This window comes from Chiloscyllium plagiosum, unplaced genomic scaffold (genome assembly GCF_037043375.1).
Source record: "Chiloscyllium plagiosum isolate Xiang-an unplaced genomic scaffold, Cpla_swu_hap1 HiC_scaffold_42, whole genome shotgun sequence".
Classification (NCBI taxonomy): Eukaryota; Metazoa; Chordata; class Chondrichthyes; order Orectolobiformes; family Hemiscylliidae; genus Chiloscyllium; species Chiloscyllium plagiosum.
Window position 1 is genome coordinate 76,590,921 of NW_028270180.1, and position 9,565 is coordinate 76,600,485.

The window sequence follows — 9,565 nt, forward strand, 5'->3', positions numbered from 1 at the left end:
ATTCTTTACCAAATGCACATAAATCCTATCCGTAAAAATTCTGTCCAAAGCTTCCCAACCACTGAGGTGAGACTCACCAGGCTATAACTTCCTGGATTGTTCCTATTTCCCTTCTTGAAGAGAGGAACACCATAAGCTACTCACCAGTCCTCTGTGACCTCTACACTGGCAAGTGAGGACTCAAAAATCATGTCCAAGACCCCAAAAATCTCCTGTCTTGCCTTTCTCAATAACCTGGGGTAGCTACCGTCGGATCCTCGGGATTAATCCACTTTAATGCTGTTCAAGAAATCTAATGCTTCTTTCTCGACCTCAAAAATGCCCGAGCACATTAGCATACTCCACACAAATCTCATTATCCCCAATATCCTTTTCCTGGGTGAATGCCGATGCAAAGTAATTATTTAGGATCTCGTCCACTTCCACTGACTTCAAGCACAAGTTCCTTCCTTTAGTCTTGACTGGCCCGACTTCTTTCCAAGTTATGTGGAAGCTGTGGAAAGAGTGCAGAGTAGATTTACTAGGATATTGCCTGGTATGAAAGGAAGGTCTTACAAGGAAAGGCTGAGGGAATGGAGGCTGTTTTAGTTGGAAAGAAGAAGGTCGAGAGGTGACTTAATTGCCTGCAACAGTAGTAGAATTGCCGACGCAAAGGGCATTTAAATGGGCATTGGACATATATATGGGTAATATTGGAAGGGTGTAGGTTAGATAGGCATCAGATTATTTTCAAAGGTCGGTGCAACATTGAGGGCCAAAAGGCCTGTACTGCGCTGTAACAATCCATGTTCACATCCTCTTGTGAGTAATTATCTCCAGAACGATTTGGGATGCTCTTTAACCCTACTTGCGAAGGGCATGCCCCTCCTTGCTCTGCTCATTCCCGGTTCAGGTTGCTTCCAGCTTTTGTTTTTTTACGTTCCTCACATGCCATGCCCAATTCTAGCTTCCCAAACCTTGCAAAGGCTTGTTTTTTTCCCCTTTTGACTAAATTCCCAGCCTCCCTTGTTATCCAAGGGGCCCTTACATTGCCAGCCTTATCCCTCCTCCTTACTGGAACATGCTGGTCGTGAACTCCAATCAGCAAGCCTTTAACTAACTCCCACGTGCCCAATGTGGCATTGTCTGATGACAGCTCCTCCCAATTAACACTCCCTAGCTCCTGCCTAATACTGACATCATTTGCAATCCCACAATTTAGAAACATCCCATTTATTCGTAGCTGCCTTAAAAAAAACTTAAGTTGTGATCACTGTTTCCAAAATGGTCTCCCACTGAAAGGTCAGTCACCTGGCCAGGCTCATTCAGCAATGTAAGGTCCACTATGGCCCCTACCCCTCCTTTACACTACTATTTCAAGAAACCCTCTTGGATACACTTAATAAACTCTGCACCGTCTCAGCCTCTTGCTCTAAAGTAGTGCCAGCAAATGGTGGGGAAGTTAAAGACACTTTGAGAACTCTGTTGTTATTGCCTCTGCCGAGATATTCTGCCAAGATATTTGTACCTCGAGGTATCGTTGGCAGATTGAGGGTCCTATAGTATAATCCCATTAACTGCATCCTTCTTATCCACGTTGCCTCAGTGGGCGAGCCCCTCCAGTATGTCCTGGGTGCAGACATAACATTCACCCGATTGGTAATGCAGCTCCTCCGCCTCTTTTACTCTCCTCTCCATCTCATCTGAAACAATGAAACCCTGGAATATTGAGCAGCCAGTCCTATCCTTCTCCGAACCAAATCTCTGGAATGGCCACAATATCGGATCTGTGCTTATCTACTTTAACTATGTTGCGCCTTGTGTTGAAATTAACACAATCAGCCCATTCGTACAATGGTGTTCATTTCTCTGTATTTCCTTTCTGATTGACTCGTATACATCTTCCGACCTTCCTTACCCCCCACGTGCTGCCCTGCTGCTGTGATTCCCAGGACCTTGCCATTCTAGGTTAAACCCTTCCCTTGTAGCAGGAACAAGCCTCCCAGTGAGGATATCAGTTCCCCTCTACTTCAGGTCCCAATTATTCAAGATCCTGAAACTCTTCCCCCTATACCAGCTCTTCAGCCATGCATTCATCTCTGCTATCTTTCAATTCCTTGTCTCACAAGCACATGGGACTGGTGGTAACGCAATGATTACTAGCCTCAAGGTTCTGCTTTTCAGTCGTTCCCTACTTCCTGTGCTTACTCCTCAGGATCTCATCCCTCTTTCTACTCGTGTCGTTGGTAGCAATGACCTCTGGCCTCCCATTCTCCCAATTCAGAATTTCAAGCAAATGCTCAGAGATGTCCTTGACCAGGCACCAGGGATACAACAGTCTCAGACGCAGCCACAGTAACACCTGTCTATGCCCCCAACTAGTGCTTCTCCTCCCATTTTCGCTCCCTTGGATTTTGCCCGACCTTGGTCTACAGCAGAGTCAGTTATAGAGTCATAGAGTCCTACAGCACAGAGAGAGGCCCTAAGGGCCAGACTGATCCCTGGCAACCATAATGTCCATCTATGGTCACCCCATTTCCCTGCCCATGCCCCATCTCCTTCTAATCCTTTCCTATCCATGTATTTGTCCAAATGCCTTTTAAATGTTGTTAATGTACCTGCCTCAGCCACTTCCACTGACAGCTCATTCCGTATGAGAATCAGCATCTGTGTAAAAATGGTGCTGCTAACGTTCCCTTTTATTCTTTCCCCTCTAACGTTAAACTGATGCCCTCTAGTCCTCAATTCTTCAACCCTGGGAAAAAGACTGAATGCATTCACCCTATCCATGCCTCTCATGATCATATACATTTCTATAAGATCTCCCTTATGTCTCCTGTCCTCTGAAGAAAAATGTCCCAGCTTGTCCAACCTCTTCCGATAACTCAGGCCATTGAGTATTATAGACCTGGCTACCGCTGTGCTACTCCCCTGAGAAGCTATCCCCAACAATACACCAGCTCCCTCTCCTTAAACATCCCGCATCCAACCCCATCTTTGTCCCCTGTACGATCCTCAGTTTCCTGCTCTTGCTCCAACCCAACCACGCAGACACCCACCTACCTGATGGAACCTGGATGCTTGGACAGGACAAGATCATGGGTGTTTTTAAACGCAATGAATGGAATTCTGAAATTATATTTGGACTGAATGTAATGTAGAGCAGCGTGAAATGGAGGTGGATGACTTACGTGACTTGCTGTAAGGATACTGACAGTAGAATCTGAGGTGATCGTGAGTATATGGAGGTAGAATGTGGGAAACGAGCTGGGACTGTATTGGAGTAGTCATGGTGAGAGAGAACAAATGCTGGATGGAGGGTTTCAGCAGCTGACGGCCTGACACTGAGGTGAACCATTGGAAACTGTGCAAGTGGCCACCATCTAATAGGACAGAGAAACTGATCCATCGGCCTGAAACTGACTGACCACGTGGCTGTCAATGAATCTAATACAAGTGAATGGAAACATTGCTCAGAGTCTGTTTCTGTAACATTCAACACAACCAGGAAATGGAAAGTGAATAATGAGCTGAAAACAAGGCCACTGCTCTGTTAGAGTCAAAATCATTCAATGTTCAGTCACTGAATATTCTCACCTGCAGAAAGGAATCTCCCAGAATCACAGCAGAAGGAGAAAACAAACTTGGCAGAGACAGAATGAAGCCACCGCCTGCATCACAACAGCTCAGAACAAAGAGGCTGAATTCTCAATCAACTGACAAGCAATACAGATACTTTCAGAGTTACAGATAGAGTTCAGAATTATTCAGGAAACAGACTTACCAGATACATTGGTAGGTGGTGTGTGCCAGAAATCCATGAAATAGCTTTGTGATGTGCCGTTTTTTCGTTGAGAAATGATTCTTTGTTTTCGCTAAGAAGAGCAGATGCATAGTTCACTGATTATTAGATTTACAGACAAAGGAAACCTGATCAAGGACTCACAGGTCAATTACACTGTTAGTGACAGTCCATCGCACACAACAACAGCCTGTTACACAGAGAACAGAACAGATTCTAGTTTAACAGAGACACTCTCACAATGAACATCTGCTGCTTTAATAAAAATGTTACCTGTTTGAAGAAAAGGAACATATCAACAATACAGCGAGACTTTTAAACTGCCCAATGTAACTGTGGAGTTTTTACCCAATTCAGTGATTACTGTTTCTATGTATTTTGAAGCTATTTTGAGCAGGGTATCTATCGCGGGTCGGTGTGGACTTGCTGGACTAAGGGCCTGTTTCCACACTGGAGGGATACTATTCAATATAATTATCAACCTGTCCCACAGCAGGATGGGTAAGGCTCGAGGGGAGTCTGTACTGGGGAGGGGTTGTGTCCCACAGCAGGATGGATAAGGCTCGAGGGGAGTCTGAACTGGGGAGTGGCTGTGTCCCACAGCAGGATGGGTAAGGCCCGAGGGGAGGCTGTACCGGGCAGGGGTTGTGTCCCACAGCAGGATGGGTAAGGCCCGAGGGGAGTCTGAACTGGGGAGGGGTTGTGTCCCACAGCAGGATGGGTAAGGCCAGAGGGGGGTCTGTACCGGGAAGGGGTTGTGTCCCACAGCAGGATGGGTAAGGCCAGAGGGGGGTCTGTACCGGGAAGGGGTTGTGTCCCACAGCTGGATGGGGAAGGCTCGAGGGGAGTCTGAACTGGGGAGGGGTTGTGAGCCACAGCTGGATGGGGAAGGCTCGAGGGGAGTCTGACCTGGGGAGGGGTTGTGTTCCACAGCAGGATGGGGAAGGCTCGAGGGGAGTCTGAACTGGGGAGGGGTAGTGTCCCACAGCAGGATGGATAAGGCTCGAGGGGAGTCTGTACTGGGGAGGGGTAGTGTTCCACAGCAGGATGGATAAGGCTCGAGGGGAGTCTGAACTGGGGAGGGGTAGTGTCCCACAGCAGGATGGATAAGGCTCGAGGGGAGTCTGTACTGGGGAGGGGTAGTGTCCCACAGCAGGATGGATAAGGCTCGAGGGGAGTCTGTACTGGGGAGGGGTAGTGTCCCACAGCAGGATGGTTAAGGCCAGTCAAGAGTATACTGGGGAGCGGTTGTGTCCCACGGCAGGAAGGGTGAGGCCCGAGGGTACTCTGTACCAGGGAAGGTATGCGACCCAAAGCAGGACAGGTAAGGCTCAAGGGTAGACTGTACTGGGGAGGGGTTGTGTCCCACAGCCAGACGGTTAAGGCCCGAGGAGAGTCTGCACCAGGGAGAGGTTGTGTCTCACAGCAGGATGGGTAAGGCTCGAGGGGAGTCTGTTCCTCAGAGGGGTTGTATCCCACAGCAAGACGGTTAAGGGCAGAGAGTAATCTGTACTGGGGAGGGTATGCGTCCCAAATTAGGATGGGTAAGCCTCAAGGGTAGACTGTACCAGGGAGGAGTTCGGTCCCACAGCAAGATGCGAAAGGCCTGAGGACAGTCTGTACTGGGGATGGAATGTGTTGCACAGCAGAATGGGTAAGGCCAGAGGGAAAACTGTACCCAAGTGGGGTTGTGTCCAACAGCAGGGTGGGCAAGGCTCAAGATTAGACTTTACCAGGGAGGAGTTCAGTCCCACAGCAGGATGGGTAAAGCCTAAGGGGAGTCTGTACCAGGGAGGTGTTGTGTCCCACAGCAGAATGGGTAAGGCCCGAAGGGAGTCTGTACCGGGGAGGAGTTCAGTCCCACAGCAGAATGGGTAAGGCCCGAGGGCCATCTGTACCGGTGAGGGATTGTGTCCCACAGCAGGATGGGTAATTAAATTAGATTACATTACAGTATGGAAACAGGCCCTTCGGCCCAACAAGTCCACACCGACCCGCCGAAGCGCAACCCACCTATACCCCTACATTTACCCCTTACCTAATGCTACGGGCAATTTAGCATGGCCAATTCACCTGACCTGCACATCTTTGGACTGTGGGAGGAAAGCGGAGCACCCGCAGGAAACCCACACAGACACGGGGAGAACGTGCAAACTCCACACCGTCAGTCGCCTGAGGCGGGAATTGAACCCGGGTCTCTGTCGCTGTGAGGCAGCTGTGCTAACCACTGTGCCACCATGCCACCCACAAATGTCCGAGGGAAGTCTGTACCGGGGAGGCTTTGTGTCCCACAGCAGAATGGGTAAGGCCTGAGGAGTGACCGAGAGCAAAGATTTACTTAGGGAGCTGAGGGGCAACATTTTCCACAGAGGACGGATCATATACAGAATGGACTGCCAGTGGCACATGGGAGAAACAAGAACAATTACAACATGGAAAAGACATTTGGGCAGGAACATCGAGGGGAGAAGGTTTGAAGGGCCATGGGCCAAACGCAGGAAAATGCAACTCATTCAGTTCAGGAAACCTGGCCAGCATTGGTGACTTCGGCCAGAGAGTCATGCAGCACAGAAACAGACCCTAAGTCTTGCGTTATTGGGGGAGTGGACTCTCGTGACAAGGCATGTTGTCGAGACTGAAGTAAGTTACAGAGATATGGATGGTCGTCTGGACTGGAGCAGGTTCAAACGTATGAAGTGATTGGTGACAGGGGAGGAAAGTACAGAGATAGGAACTGTTTTTAGCATTAGAATGACTGATCCACATGACAAGCCATAGATACAGTGTGGGAGAGGGAACACAGAATGGAACATTCCCAGACAGCATTCCCACCCTCTCGTGGAAGGCCTGCTTTCCCCTCTTTTGTACTGATGCTCACTAAGACAGCACAGGCTTGGATTGATAACTGTGACACTCCCGATGTTGTCTTAGTACAACAAAACTTGCAGTAAAGGCGGTGACCGAACCTGGGGTGTGTCTGTATTGTGCTCCCCTTCCAGCACTATAGCTATGTCATGTCTTGTTAACTGATGTTTGGAGCCCTCTCATTGCTCTCTGCACTGTGAGTGATCTTACCTCACTGCAGGATTTATTGAAGGCTCCAGATCTCCCTGCCCTGTGTCTCTCTGGCTGACAAACCATCTTCAATGAGGGATGGATTAGACACCCAGCAGCTGGGAAGTCTATTAGGTCAGGACCTTCCTGAGTACCTACAGACAGATAAACAGAATTGGAAATTAGAATGATGCAGTGATGGCTACACATGTCAAATGGCACTGAGTCCGACAGAAATCTGGAACACCCCAGTCTCCATCGTCTATCTGGAGTGGAGAATTCTGTTTGCTCAGGATCTGGAGTAGCTGCAAGAGCGAGGGACACTGACAGAGGCAACAATTCGACCCACACAGTGAGGGATACCACATGGAGAGTTACTAAGTAATATCACCAGAGTGCAAGATCAAACAATTGTGCAGGAAGAAAGGGTTTTGATTCTTGTTGCACTGGGATGCGCAACTTGTGAGCAGGCGAAGTGATGGCCTATTGGCATTATTGTGGAACAATTTATCCAGAAACTCAGCAAGTGTGCTCTGGACATAGGTTCAAATCCCACCATTGCAAATGAGTGAATGTGAATTAAATGCTTCAAAAAAGATGTAACTAAAAACCTGTGAGTATTAAACAATTGCTGATGTTAAGAAAAATCCACCGGGTGCATTCATGTCTTTAGTGAAGTAATCTAAGGTGGGTCTTTCCTCCAATTGTCCTCGACCCCAATAGCCCCGCCCACCTGCGCATTGACCTTCTCAAGATGGCGGCTCTGAGGCCCGCACTCCCTCTTCCCTCAAACAAATGGCGGCCGTCACCCTGGGCCGCTTTCCCGACAGAGACCACCATCTCCTTATCAGGGCCTAGAGAGTCTTTTTCGGGTTTTTTCACCTATATCTGCGTCTTGTGAATTCTCTCCGCTCCTTTCTCCTAGTGAGTCTCCCACACGCCACTCTCTGAAGCCGAGCGTAGCCGCACCCGGAGAAAGCTGCTCTATGTCTCGCCGTGTCCTGGTTAATGTGACACTGCGCATGCCCTTCATAGAAACCAAACTGCGCGTGCATCGAAGATTATCAGTGAGTTTATAGAGAATATTCGTAACTGCATAGAATCACGGGAGAAATATTAGACATTAGCAATTGCTCTGTCGAGTTACAGTCATTGAGATGGTTCATATCCAAATAGATTTTTCCATCCAACTTAATCATACCGGCCAGGTATGTAAATTTCCAATCATTCTGGGAATTTGAAAATAAGTTTGTTACTCGAGTTGTGTAAATCGATTGGAAATATGTACATTGTCAGATTTACATCTTAACGATTTCTTTAAAACCTCACATTGTTTTATGAGAGGGGATAATACTCCACTATGTCGTGAGAATGATCAATCCTGCAAAACAGTTTACTTTCTGACCAATGCTGAAGCGTTCACTCCCGAGAATGCATTGGTCCCGCTCCTCACTCACTCTGTTTGGAGGACCTGACGCTGCTCTGTCCTCCAGTTCCGCCCCTTCCTCCCAATTGCAGTGTTGATTGTGGCGCGACTCAGCAGCTAAGCAACAGAAACATTAAGGGACAAGGGAATAAGAGAGAATCTGGATAAAGTAGACTGGAAACAAAAATTTTATGGTGGGAAGTTGATGAGCAGTGGAAGAGTTTCAAAGACATTTTACAAAGGTCTATTCCAGTGAAATGGAAGGACTGTATGAAAAGGCATACTCAGCAATGGGTATCTGAGGAAAGTGATCAAATTAGACCATAAGACATAGGAGTGGAAGTAAGGCCATTCGGCCCATCAAGTCAACTCCGCCATTTAATTATGGCTGATGGGCATTTCAACTTCACTTACCCACATTCTCCCCGTAGCTCTTAATTCCTTGTGACATCAAGAATTTATCAATCTCTGCCTTGAAGACATTTAGCGTCCCAGCCTCCACTGCACTCCATGGCAATGAATTCCACAGGCCCCACGCTCTGGCTGAAGAAATGTTTCCGCATTTCTGTTCTGAATTTATCCCCTCTAATTCTAAGGCAGTGCCCACCGGTCCTAGTCTCCTCACCTAATGGAAACAGTTTCCGAGTGTCCACCCTTTCCAAGCCATGTATTATCTTGTAAGTTTCTATTAGATCTCCCTTAACCTTCTAAACTCCAATGAATACAATCCCAGGATCCTCAGCTATTCCTCATATGTTCGACCTACCATTCCAGGGATCATCCGTGTGAATCTCCGCTGGACACGCTCTAGTGCCAGTATGCCCTTCCTGAGGTGTGGGGATCAAAACTGGACACAGTACTCCAAATGGGTCCTAACCAGAGCTTTTTAAAGTCCCAGTAGCACATCGCTGTTTTTATATTCCAACCCTCTTGAGATAAATGACAACATCGCATTCGCTTTCTTAATCACGGATTCAACCTGCATGTTTACCTTGAGAGAATCCTCGACTAGCACTCCCAGGTCCCTTTGTACTTTGGCTTTATGAATTTTCTCACCGTTTAGAAAGTAGTCCATGTTTGTATTCATTTTTCCAAAGTGCAAGACCTCGCATTTGCTCAGGTTGAATTCCCATCAGCCATTTCCTGGACCACTCTCCCAAACTGTCTAGATCCTTCTGCAGCCTCCCCACTTCCTTAGTACTACTTGCCTGTCCACCTAACTTCGTATCATCAGCAAACTTCGTTGGAATGCCCCCATCCCTTCATCCAGATCATTAATATATCATGTGACCATGCAGGTAACC

General features: G+C 47.8%; 1 long non-coding RNA gene across 1 annotated transcript; it reads right to left on the reverse strand.

The window, feature by feature from the left end:
- Window positions 1–331: 331 nt before the first annotated feature.
- Window positions 332–7,665, reverse strand: LOC148137934 (uncharacterized). Its single transcript, XR_015754193.1, has 4 exons — window positions 7,581–7,665; window positions 6,857–6,990; window positions 3,764–3,854; window positions 332–493 (listed from the first exon to the last, which is right to left on the reverse strand). It is a non-coding gene; the product is annotated as an uncharacterized LOC148137934 (long non-coding RNA).
- Between the last annotated feature and the right edge of the window lie 1,900 nt (window positions 7,666–9,565).